Here is a 14001-nt window from a genome sequence, read left to right on the forward strand (position 1 = left end):
CTTTCTGTAAAAACATTGACTTTGAATGATGATCAAAGATACAAAATTATGAAAATGGCGACCAAGTGTCTTTAGTTGCACGCACGTGGCTGCCTGTTACCAAGTTAACTGTATTACCATATTATATTTATTTTATGGATGCATTTGAAATATGTTATGCCGCATGTGTGCAACATTAAAGAGAGCCTTAAACAGTGAATACATTGCCAGTATTTATTGGATGACCATTTAAAAAAGTAAACAGTGATGTTGCTGAGGTTTCTAAAACAAACACCTACATCATTTTTCTTAAAGGTGTTTGTAAATGTTAGTCATTAAATTTTCAAACAGTTGTTTACAATCGTTTGGAGAGCGGACTTGTAAAAAGAAGTTCTCATCAAATCCTGATACTACACGAGCTAATTCCAGCATGTCAGACGAACAGCCACACAGAGGTGGCGTTTGTGAATATCGTTGTGCTAATACTAGCAAATCATCGGTCTCGCATGGCAATGCGAAAGATTGATCACTTGTTCTGTATAACAATGGTTGGTTATACATTATATTTGGAATTCCAGTAGGGCATTCGTTGTTTCTTCGAGAGCGAATTCTGTGTCCATTCCAGCTTTCTACAAAGTCGTCAAGGTGTGTCTGAATGGTTGGAAGAAAACAAAGTAATAAACATTCCAAATGAATGGGGTCCGTGTTATCTAATGTGCCCTCGTCAATCATATCTTTGAACATATTTCTCCATTGAGAAGTAAATCCTCTCCTTAATATGCTCCACAACATTTCAATTCTCTGATTGGCTGTTGATTGCCCCGTTGAACAACTGTTAAATCCAGACATGTTATCAACATGATGCATGCGTAAAGCAATATGAATATCACGTATAAGTACATTTCCAGTTCCAGCATCAAAACGTATCACTCTTGGGATGCGTTTTAGCTCTATTAAGAAGCTCAAATAGTAATGACATATGACTTTGGGATTTTTATTCGATGGCCCTGCTTTGAGCCACAAAATGTTCCTCGAAAATCCGTCAATCGCACCATGTATACATATTCCAAAGGGTTTTAGTTTGTCATAACCGTCGATGTGAACAACAAAATTTGGGCCGCGGTTTACATATTGTCGCCTTCTTAATCTTCTTCAATACCGTTCTCTTACTCCTTCCGGATCCATCTCAGACAAAACATGTCTCACAGTTTCTTGGAACGCCCGGATTCCTAGAGAATTATTGAGGAGACACCATATCCATCTATAGCCATAATTCCTATATCCATGTGTGTGAAGCCATCTGACTCCCCTGATTATACTACTCAAACTACTTTCAGTATTCCTTCTAAGGTTTAATCGTCGAAGTATTCTTTTCACTGACTACAATATAGTTACCCAATAGAATAGTAGATACAATTTCCTTCACAGTGTAGCCATCATAGAAATATTGTCTTACTAAATTGTCAATATTTTCACTGTCAACTGGTGGTGCGAAACACACAGGTAAGCAACAGAAAACCACAAGCAATACCTGAAAGCAATGGAATAAATTTTACCAAAACTATCGTTGCACGGAAGACATTGAAATACAATGGTACGATCAGAAATAAAATTTATACTTGTTATTTTTTAACAAACCTCGCATAATTATAATACATAGAAAGCATGCCCTTTGGATCAACAGATATGAATTATTGAATAATTGATTGCCTGTTCTATTCCATTCAAATGTATACACATGTGTTTTGAAACACACATACACATACACAGCCGCAAGATACAAATACATTTGCATTACAATATAGATTAAGAATATGTTGGCTATGCTCAAAAACAGAAAATTCAATAATCTAATAGCATACACATCATCTGTTTCAGTGTTTCCAGACACTTCAAGTACGCGCAGGAGCCCCTAGCGGTCCCAATGTTTTCTACAACAAATAGTTTTAGCTGAACGCCTGTCACGATTTTCGGGACGAACGGACATACGGACACACACACGAACGTACAAGTTTAAAGAGTAAATCTAACCCGAATAATTTTTTAAAATATACATACCTTTGTGCTAAATACGCCATCTTTCAACAGAGAGAATTCAAAAATAAATGGTACTAAACAAGCAAAAACATTACGCAGATTTATAGAAAATTTCTCACAATGTTTTTCTCGAAAATCACGATGTATATTTTTTTTTCAATTAAATATTTGTCGAAAATAGAAAAACATCGAGCATATTGAGAAAAGTTAAGTCGAAAAGTGAAAAACATCGAGCATATCGAGAAAAGTTAAGTCGAAAAGAAAAAAACATCGAGCATATCGAGAAAAGTTAAGTCGAAAAGAAAAAAACATCGAGCATATCGAGAAAGGTTAAATTGCATTACCTCTATACTTTTAATCTTAGTCAATAAATTTTAATGACATGTGTAAAACATCTTATCTAGGCGAGTAAAGACAAGTCGACTTAGCACAAAACATCTCACCAACTGTAGGCCCTAATAAGCTTCCGTAGATAGGCTTTCTAGTTGTCTTGTTTCAATGGGTAATTCATTCCACAGTGAGATAGAAGATGGAATAAATGAACTAGAAAATATTTCGGTACGTCTTAAGATTTCATAATCTTCATTATTTCTTAAGTTTTAGGGGTTATTGTCACCGACTACATTAGGAAATAAATTACATGTATAAGGGTTTGTTTTCAATGATAACAGTATTTATATGAGCCGTGCCATGAGAAAACCAACATAGTGGGTTTGCGACAGTTAACAGTTTCTCTAATTACGCTTTGAAAGCGAACAGCATGAATCCTGACCAGACTGCGCGGATGCACAGGCTGGTCGGGATCCATGCTGGTCGCAAACCAACTATGTTGGTTTTCTCATGGCACGGCTCAATTATATTGTTTTACACAACGGTGCTATATCCCCTCGAGTTCAGTTGATCTTTAGACTAGGGTAGGCTTTCATGCTAATGTAATTACTCCAACTTACGAAAAGTAAATGACCTGCCACAGTCTTAATTCTGGAAATATGTAAAACTGCTTTTATTCTGATCATTCTGCAAGAACATAACAAGTCATCCTACCCGAGATCAGAGCTAGTAAAGTTCATGTTAAAGTCAAATTTATTTCTACAGAGTAGAATTTGATTTGACCAAGTTTTTATTCAAAACATCATGCTGTCCTAAGACAAATCAGTTCATAAATAGAAAGGACCGTGTGCTCGATATTTCGCTTGATAATCGGTAGTTTTCAAAATAGAAGTTTATGGAAAACACAGTTTTGACCCTCGAAGGACAGATTTCTGCATTGTAAAAAATGTTTCCATTTATAATAAGTTATATGATAAAGGTTTATAATTAATATCTCGTTGACTAGCATATACGATTTGTAAATGTCTGGAAGCTGACTGGATGTTCTGTTTTGACACTTTAACTATACATAAAGTATGAACTTATCACTAGATACGCACGAAAGGAAAGTTACTGGTTTCCCAGTAGTTTCCGGGCCCAAGTAGTTTTCCGGACCTTTCACATTTCGTGCTGTATAGACTTTACGCCGTAGTAAAACATCTGGGTAACAATATCATATACTGACGAGATAAAGAAAGGCCTCATTGAAATTTGGCGTTATTTTTTTTCATAACGCTTTTAATTGTTGTGAAATTTAGTAAATCTACATGTACTCTGACCGACAAACACAGTGAACAAAAACTCGCGCGATTTCATTCAGCCATTTGTTCACTTCATGTACCTGGTCATGATTTCCTCGTGCAGTCCGTGCATGTAAACCATGTGGTTTGATTGAACGATTTTTGCACATGTACATGTGTAATACGACACACAACCATATTTTCAGCTATTCTCTGAAAAAAAAAAACATTAGTTTTCGTAATGCCGAGGCTGAATTCTGAAGAGAGGGCTCAGGTTTTGGCTATGCTTGAATGTGGGCGAACGCAGGAACAAGTTGCTAGACGTTTTAACGTCTCTCGTTCGACAATTGTGCGTCTTATTCGACGTGTTAGAGACACGGGAACGTCTATCGATAGACCACGTTCAGGTAGACCGCGTGTAACGTCAATACGACAGGATAATTATATACGTCAACGTCATTTACGTGACAGATTTGTGACGGCGCAATCTACGTCAAGTATAGTTGTAGGTAACCGTGGACGTCCAATTAGTCGACATACAGTGAGAAATCGACTCAGAGAACGCGGAATTACCTGTCGTAGGCCCTACCGCGGTCTAATTCTAACGTTACGCCACCGTCAACAACGTCTTATTTGGGCCCGCAACCATCGCGGCCAGCGTTGGCAGAACGTAGTGTTCAGTGACGAGTCGCGTTTCAACTTGTGGAACGCCGACGGACGTATCCGTGTCTATAGACGACGCCATGAACGCTACGCAAACAATTGCGTTTTGGAGCACAATCGTTACGGTGGAGGTGGAGTAATGGTGTGGGCAGCAATCAACCATAGGTTTAAGTCCCAACTCGTCGTTTGCCAAGGTAATCTCACAGCCAGGCGTTACATCGACCAGATATTACGTCATGTAGTTGTCCCTTTATTCCGTCAACGTCAAGGATTAGTCTATCAGCACGACAACGCGCGACCTCACGTTGCACGCGTCACCAGGGACTTTCTACAGGCTAGAAACATTAATGTTTTACCTTGGCCGGCGTGTTCACCGGACTGCAATCCGATTGAACACGCGTGGGATTATCTCGGACGGCGGTTACGCCAACGTCAACCCCAGCCAGCAAACGTCCGGGAACTGGTAGCAGCGCTGCACCAGGAGTGGGCCAGAATCCCACGGTATCTGTTACGCAACTGGTGCGGCTCTATGAGGCGTCGCCTTGCTGCTGTGGTTGCTAGCAGAGGTGGCCACACGCGCTACTGACTTTTCTAATGCAATTTCTCCGACCGGGCTATTAAAATTCAAGATTTAAGCATAATGCGACAATGAAATAATTTCTTATTGACCATAAATTCTTGTAAAGCATCTAATTTGCGAATGGAATTGTTCTTTTCTAATTTTGAATCACGGTTAACAAAAAATTGTATACCGAGTTTGAATGAGGCGTTTCTTTATCTCGTCAGTGTATTATCTAGACATTTGTTGCCTTTACCTAGCAGCGAAAACCTAGCATTACCGAACATATTTATTATTTGAAAATCCCGGTTGTTCTAACTTACTTCGATGTAATGTTTACAATAAAGATTGTCAACAGCAGGGGAATTCCAGTTACAGTGCGCATGCGCAGAAGTTGAGGCCCCTTGAAGGTAAACATCAGTCAATTGATGCTCCCATTTACAGACGATACAGTAAAAACATACTGATAGTAATAAAATAAAACAACGAAAGTCAGAAAAATCGACCTTTTCACTTAACTACGGCATTCAATCATCGATTAAAAATAGGAACCAAAATAGACAGGGATTTACCTACGATACCGTCTATCAATCAAATTTTTAGCATCAGTGTCCATGCCCGAGTGGTCAGGGCGTTAGACTACCAATTCTGAGACCGGTCTTGTTGTTTTTTAGAAAATAGTTGTTAATTGTATTAAAAGTTCTTAATTTCTTTTTTGTAATATTACCAGTTCGCTCAATACGTCCCGTCATTTTAGCGTGACGTTACAAACGTCATTCAAACGTAATTAGACGTAACTGTAATGAGCGTATTATAAATCTAGTATTTGCTAAATTCTTGAAATATTCTTTTCTAATCATCATCTCGCCTTAGAATTGTGTTTTAATTTTGAATATATGTAACGAAATCGGAAATGTTCGCTTTTAGAGAAAGATTACAGCTGTGCAATGAAAGGTCCGGAAAACTACTCGCACTAACTGAGATATTAATGGAATTAATTGCCCCCTTTGAGGCCTCATCTACATTTGTTATGAACGCAAGTGTAATACGACTTCTGCATGGTGTTAACGAAGAACCTAGGTTTTTTCTGTGAAAAATTTATGTTTCTGCTATGTTTTGTTTGAAAGTTACAGGCAAAAAACAGCGATTTCGGTCCGGAAACTACTGGGAAACCAGTACCCTTCAGTGGCAGAGGAGATATTTTTCTGAAATTCCGTTTGTAATAAATCAGAAAAATAGTAGAGCATTGTCTTGTGCTTTATTTTCTTATATGGCAGTAATATATGCTTCAAAATGACACTATTGAGACCTTTAGTATTACCTCTAATAGATTTTAGTTTTGGGCCCGAGTGACTAAATACGACGCATATGAACGAAAAAAAAGTGTTTTATTTGCCAACAAAGCACACAAAACTAAAATCTTTTCCATTCTAACACGTTCGAATTACACCAGGAAGGGATACTAATCTGGAATTCTTTTTTAGTCAAAAGAAAATTCTAAAAGTGTTAGAATAAGGATTTAAACATACCCTCTTAAAACCAAGGAAACTTGGTAATTTGTTCCGTATTTCAATCAAATGCAACACATTTGCTAAAGTGCTTTAATGTTATTTAACCATGTTTTCATAAAGTTCAACCTTTAAGTATGCAAAGCCCTGCTCAACAAAAAACTATCTATAGGTGAGTGAATTTTAGGAAAAAATCAGGTCAAACCACTGACTAGCATATTACTACAGAAAACCAACTGCTTCGTTCCAATCTATAAAGTAAACCAGATGTTACTCGGTAAGAGTAACCTCCCCTTTATTTTGCAAATGGCGTCATCGGGGGAAGGGGAGATAACTTGAGATGATATAAAGGAGGTCAGTTAGAGTAACCTCCCCTTTATTTTGCAAATGGCGTCATCGGGGGAAGGGGAGATAACTTTAGATGACATAAACGAGGTCGGTTAGAGTAACCTCCCCTTTATTTTGCAAATGGCGTAAACGGGGAAGAGGAGATAACTTGAGATGACATAAAGGAGGTCCGTTAGAGTAACCTCCCCTTTATTTTGCAAATGGCGTAAACGGGGAAGAGGAGATAACTTTAGATGACATAAAGGAGGTCCGTTAGAGTAACCTCCCCTTTATTTTGCAACTGGCGTAAACGGGAAAAGGGGAGATAACTTGAGATGACACAGAGGTCGGTTAGAGTAACCTCCCCTTTATTTTGCAAATGGCGTAAACGGGGAAGAGGAGATAACTTTAGATGACATAAAGGAGGTCCGTTAGAGTAACCTCCCCTTAACTTTGCAAATGGCGTAAACGGGGAAGAGGAGATAACTTTAGATGACATAAAGGAGGTCCGTTAGAGTAACCTCCCCTTTATTTTGCAAATGGCGTAAACGGGGGAAGGGGAGATAACTTGAGATGACATAAAGGAGGTCGGTTAGAGTAACCTCCCCTTTATTTTGCAAATGGCGTAAACGGGGAAGAGGAGATAACTTTAGATGACATAAAGGAGGTCCGTTAGAGTAACCTCCCCTTTATTTTGCAAATGGCGTCATCGGGGGAAGGGGAGATAACTTTAGATGACATCAAGTAGGTCGGTTAGAGTAATCTCCCCTTTATTTTGCAAGTGGCGCAAACGGGGGAAGGGGAGATAACTTGAGATGTCATAAAGGAGGTCGGTTAGAGTAACCTCCCCTTTTTGCAAATGGCGTCAACGGGGGAAGGGGAGATAACTTTAGATGACATAAAGGAGGTCCGTTAGAGTAACCTCCCCTTTATTTTGCAAATGGCGTCATCGGGGGAAGGGGAGATAACTTTAGATGACATCAAGTAGGTCGGTTAGAGTAATCTCCCCTTTATTTTGCAAATGGCGTCAACGGGGGAAGGGGAGATAACTTGAGATGACATAAAGGAGGTCGGTTAGAGTAACCTCCCCTTTTTGCAAATGGCGTCAACGGGGGAAGGGGAGATAACTTGAGATGACATAAAGGAGGTCGGTTAGAGTAACCTCCCCTTAATTTTGCAAATCGCGTCATCGGGGGCAGGGGAAATAACTTGAGATGACATAAAGGAGGTCGGTTAGAGTAACCTCCCCTTTATTTTGCAAATGGCGTCATCGGGGGAAGGGGAGATAACTTGAGATGACATAAAGGAGGTCGGTTAGAGTAACCTCCCCTTTATTTTGCAAATGGCGTCATCGGGGGAAGGGGAGATAACTTGAGATGACATAAAGGAGGTCGGTTAGAGTAACCTCCTCCTTATTTTGCAAATGGCGTAAACGGAGAAGGGGAGATAACTTGAGATGATATAAAGGAGGTCGGTTAGAGTAACCTCCCCTTTATTTTGCAAATGGCGTAAACGGAGAAGGGGAGATAACTTGAGATGACGTAAAGGAGGTCGGTTAGAGTAACCTCCCTTTATTTTGCAAATGGCGTCATCGGGGGAAGGGGAGATAACTTGAGCTGACATAAAGGAGGTCAGTTAGAGTAATCTCCCCTTTATTTTTGCAGATGGCGTCATCGGGGGAAGGGGAGATAACTTGAGATGATATAAAGGAGGTCGGTTAAAGTAACCTCCCCTTTATTTTGCAAATGGCGTCATCGGGGGAAGGGGAGATAACTTTAGATGACATAAACGAGGTCGGTTAGAGTAACCTCCCCTTTATTTTGCAAATGGCGTAAACGGGGAAGAGGAGATAACTTTAGATGACATAAAGGAGGTCCGTTAGAGTAACCTCCCCTTTATTTTGCAAATGGCGTAAACGGGGAAGAGGAGATAACTTTAGATGACATAAAGGAGGTCGGTTAGAGTAACCTCCCCTTTATTCTGCAAATGGCGTAAACGGGGAAGAGGAGATAACTTGAGATGACATAAAGGAGGTCCGTTAGAGTAACCTCCCCTTTATTTTGCAAATGGCGTAAACGGGGGAATGGGAGATAACTTTAGATGACAAAGGAGGTCAGTTAGAGTAACCTCCCCTTTATTTTGCAAATGGCGTAAACGGGGGAAGGGGAGATAACTTTAGATGACATCAAGGAGTTCGGTTAGAGTAACCTCCCCTTTATTTTGCAAATGGCGTCATCGGGGGAAGGGGAGATAACTTGAGATGACATAAAATAAGGTCGGTTAAAGTAACCTCCCCTTTAATTTGCAAATGGCGTCAACGGGGGAAGGGGAGATAACTTGAGATGACATAAAGGAGGTCGGTTAGAGTAACCTCCCCTTTTTGCAAATGGCGTCAACGGGGGAAGGGGAGATAACTTGAGATGACATAAAATAAGGTCGGTTAGAGTAACCTCCCCTTTATTTTGCAAATGGCGTCATCGGGGGCAGGGGAAATAACTTGAGATGACATAAAGGAAGTCGGTTAGAGTAACCTCCCCTTTATTTTGCAAATGGCGTCATCGGGGGAAGGGGAGATAACTTGAGATGACATAAAGGAGGTCAGTTAGAGTAACCTCCCCTTTTTGCAAATGGCGTCAACGGGGGAAGAGGAGATAACTTGAGATGCCATAAAGGAGGTCGGTTAGAGTAACCTCCCCTTTATTTTGCAAATGGCGTCAGTGGAGGAAGGGGAGATAACTTGAGATGACATAAAGGAGGTCAGTTAGAGTAACCTCCCCTTTATTTTGCAAATGGCGTCATTGGGGGAAGGGGAGATAACTTGAGATGACATAAAGGAGGTCGGTTAGAGTAACCTCCCCATCATTTTGCAAATGGCGTAAACGGAGAAGGGGAGATAACTTGAGATGATAGAAAGGAGGTCAGTTAGAGTAACCTCCCCTTTATTTTGCAAATGGCGTAAACGGAGAAGGGGAGATAACATAAAGGAGGTCGGTTAGAGTAACCTCCCTTTATTTTGCAAATGGCGTCATCGTGGGAAGGGGAGATAACTTGAACTGACATAAAGGAGGTCAGTTAGAGTAACCTCCCCTTTATTTTTGCAAATGGCGTCATCGGGGGAAGGGGAGATAACTTTAGATGACATAAAGGTCGGTTAGAGTAACCTCCCCTTTATTTTGCAAATGGCGTCATCGGGGGAAGGTGAGATAACTTAAGATGACATAAAGAAGGTCGGTTAGAGTAACCTCCCCTTTTTGCAAATGGCGTCAACGGGGGAAGAGGAGATAACTTGAGAAGCCATAAAGGAGGTCGGTTAGAGTTACCTCCCCTTTATTTTGCAAATGGCGTCATCTGGGGAAAGGGAGATAACTTGAGATGACATAAAGGAGGTCGGTTAGAGTAACATCCCCTTTATTTTGCAAATGGCGTCAACGGGGGAAGGGGAGATAACTTGAGATGACATAAAGGAGGTCGGTTAGAGTAACCTCCCCTTTTTGCAAATGGCGTCAAAGGGGGAAGGGGAGATAACTTGAGATGACATAAAGGTGGTCGGTTAGAATAACCTCCCCTTTATTTTGCAAATGGCGTCAACGGGGTAAGGGGAGATAACTTGAGATGACATAAAGGAAGTCGGTTAGAGTAACCTCCCCTTTATTTTGCAAATGGCGTCAACGGGGAAGGGGAGATAACTTGATATGACATAAAGGTGGTCGGTTAGAGTAACCTCCCCTTTTTGCAAATGGCGTCAACGGGGGAAGGGGAGATAACTTGAGATGACATAAAGGTGATCGGTTAGAATAACCTCCCCTTTATTTTGCAAATGGCGTCATTGGGGGAAGGGGAGATAACTTGAGATGACATAAAGGTCAGAGTAACCTCCCCTTTATTTTACAAATGGCGTCAACCGGGAAAGGGGAGATGACGTGAGATGACATAAAGGAGGTCAGTTAGAATAACCTCCCCTTTATTTTGCAAATGGTGTCAACGGGGGAAGGGGAGATAACTTGAGATGACATAAATAATAAATTAGAGTAACCTCCCCTTTATTTGACCAACTGAACACACCTGCATTTTGCAAATGGTATAGAGGGAGTAAACTTACTAAAGTAAAACCACATTTAATGTCGGTTAGGTTTTCGAAACATCAATAATCAAATGCAAGTGTATGACCTTTTGTTTTTAAAGAAATAATCAACACAACTGTATGGCGTTTTATTCACTTTTCAAGCAGAAATAAATAGCACAGATAGTTACAAATGACGTTGTAAAGCATAATTACAGTGTTAAAGTTTGATTTTTTTTTTTATAATTTAATACATCTACAAAAATTCATTGAACTGAACTATATTCTCATCTCAAACAATTTAACTGTCATAACAAGACAACCATCAAGCAGGAAAATGAAAATTACTATAATACAAATTATAAAATATATATAATTAATAGATCTACAAGACTGACATGGTTGATAGGAGGGAGGTTGAGAGAGGGAAAGAATTTTTTTTTAAATGTGAAAACGCACTTTTATTTTAGAATTATAAACCCAAAATACCTAACAACAGTTATACAGATAATGAAATTTTGACTGTCATTTCAAAATAGTGAACTTTAAAATAAGAAAATGCAAGCATCTTGGGATTATAAAACGAAAAATATCTAACAACTTTTATACTGATGATGAAATTTTCACTGTCATTTTATCAGTAATTTTTGTCCTCGGTTGTTTCACCTTATTGTTTAAGCCGTTTTCCTGAAAATATTGATTCTTATTACCTGCTACTGCTGTAAAAAGATATAGAAAGAGGACAATTGGTTTGTTTCAGTATAAGATCGAAATATCTTTCACCGAGTAATCTTAAATCTGCTGTTCCCGAATGAAAGATAATTCAGTATTACATGTTCTTTTGAATTCGTCTCATCTTATTCAACCGCGCAAAGACATACGCCAGGCGTAACGTAAAGCTGTATTTCATGACGTCACAATGCGTATGTTGGAAATAAAGGTTAAATAGGTCTATTAGATGTATCTGTTTATTTTATATTTTAATGGTTTTGCGTGTATTTCGATGTTTTTGTAAGCATTACTATACATCTTTCTCTTTTTGAAGCACATTTCTAGTCCTTACAATTCATATCCTTTCACTTTCAATTGTAGCTCCGTACTAGTGAAAATCATATTTGGATTTCTCAACCTCATTTGAAACAATGAGTTTATCATGATAGTATCCAACGTTATATTCCAATAAACCTTTAAAAGCGCGGACTAAAAATTTAAAAGTTTGCCCACATTTCTACCAAACATTTGATCAGTGAATCTGTTTACCCATCATTCTTAAAGATATACCAGTCTAGAGTTAAACACATTGTTCCTGTAAAAGACAAAGTTGCTTTAAAAGTCACTTCAGCCATTTCAGCCCCAATGGTTAGAGATAGTGCTTAGAGTTAGGTGTCGGTTAACAGTTATGCCAAACAGTGTAAAATTCAGTGAACAAGAATGAGGCCAAAATGACTTTAAATGACTTTAAAAAGCTGTACTTAGGCTGCTCAGGATGTATGTTTGATTAAATGTAGTTACTAGAGAATGGAATTTCATGTCAAGCTATCGGAGTGTTATTGAAATATAACGATACATTATACCCTGATCAATGTTTCAGAAAGTGAGAAGTCCAAATACAATTTTCACTTGCACGCAACATCAATTAAATGCGAAATAATATGAATAACATATAACTGAAGAGTTTTTAACAAAAAAAAAGAAAAGAAAAAAAAACATTAGAAATAATGCTATTGTGATAATACTTGATTTTTAAATCTATTTTTTACCAGATACACATTAGTGGTGTTTTGCTTTTCAGTTTTTTCAAGATCTTTGTTTTTTCTTTATGCCAGTTTTTAGGCCTTTAAAAAGCCAAGATCAATGTCAGTTTCTCGGTTTTTACACGTCGTATATGTTAACACGTCGTATTTATTAACTTAACTTATTTAGAACTATGTTTAAAATGATATTGTAATATTTTGTGATAGTCTCTTACAGTTCAATTTTGAACGCCCAAGTACTAATTTTGTGTATTGAAATGTAATTTTATACCTGTGATATTGTACATGAATGAGATATAAATTAAGATTAAAATTCAATTAGAAATAATACTATTAAAAATGTAAAAGCAATCAACCTCGTAGAACTATGTAACCTTTTTCCAAACTTCAATATTGCCATAAGAGCATGCGTAGCGTTGCGCATTGCGTGTGACGTTACACCGGTAAAATATGTACAATTTAGTACATAAATATTTAAATGCATAAGATAACCTTTGTTTAATTTTTATAAAAAAGCAAATTATTTTTTCACGCGTGAACACTAGAGTTTATATTTTCATGAGTTTCATCTAGAATGATTTCGATCTTGCACTGAAACAAACAAATATCAGTGTTAATCTTTCGTCCAAAGATTTATTGCTTGTGAAAATGATTTTGTTTGTACATAAACTGATTCACGCATATTTATTATTGAAAATTATCCCTGTCCAGATTAAAAACAAAACAAAAATATTATTACAAAGGACAACATTTTGAGACGCTTTTGAAATTATGAACCAAATCAGTATTCTATGTGGCTTCTTACGAAAATTGACTGTGCCTGATTTATCAAAGTCAAATGTGCATTTCGTATTCAATCTTTTTTTAAAAAATAACTCGATTAAATCGATCAAATAGTTTTGACAAAACGTGAACTTGTACGAAAACTGAACCAATTTCAAAGTCAACAAGAGCTGTCCGTAAGATAGCGCGCTCGACTTTTCTCAGTGCTTGACTCTAAATTAGAGCTTTGCCAGTAGAAAAGATTTCCAAGTTTAAAAGGGACATAACTCTGTCAAAATTCAAATCAGAGTTATGGGGATTGTTTCTCCTGGCACAGACTTTGATTGTAAATAAGTATTTTAAGTTTCAAGTCAAAAGCTTTGATAGTAACAGAGATATTTGACTTTATCAAAAACTTTAACAAAATAATCAAAGTTAAATAGGGCCATAATTCTGTCAAAATTCAAATCAGAGTTGTGGGAAATGTTTCTGCTGGTGTAGACTTTGATAGTGAATAACTATTTTGAGTTCCAAGTCAAAAGTTTTAATAGTAACAGAGATATTTGACTTTTTTCAAAAAAATTAACAAAAAAAATCTAAGTTAAAAAGGGACATAATTCAGTCAAAATTCAAATCAGAGGTATGGGGATTGTTTCACCTGGTGTAGACTTTGATGGTAAATAAGTATTTAAGTTTCAAGTCAATAGCTTTGATAGTAACAGAGATATTTGACTTTATCAAA

At 38.0% G+C, this 14001-nt stretch overlaps 1 pseudogene; it reads right to left on the minus strand.

Moving 5' to 3' along the window:
• Window positions 1–288: 288 nt before the first annotated feature.
• The window catches only part of LOC123532381 (uncharacterized), a 30124-nt pseudogene continuing 16411 nt past the window's right edge, over window positions 289–14001 (minus strand).

This window comes from Mercenaria mercenaria, chromosome 11 (genome assembly GCF_021730395.1).
Source record: "Mercenaria mercenaria strain notata chromosome 11, MADL_Memer_1, whole genome shotgun sequence".
Lineage (NCBI taxonomy): Eukaryota > Metazoa > Mollusca > Bivalvia > Venerida > Veneridae > Mercenaria > Mercenaria mercenaria.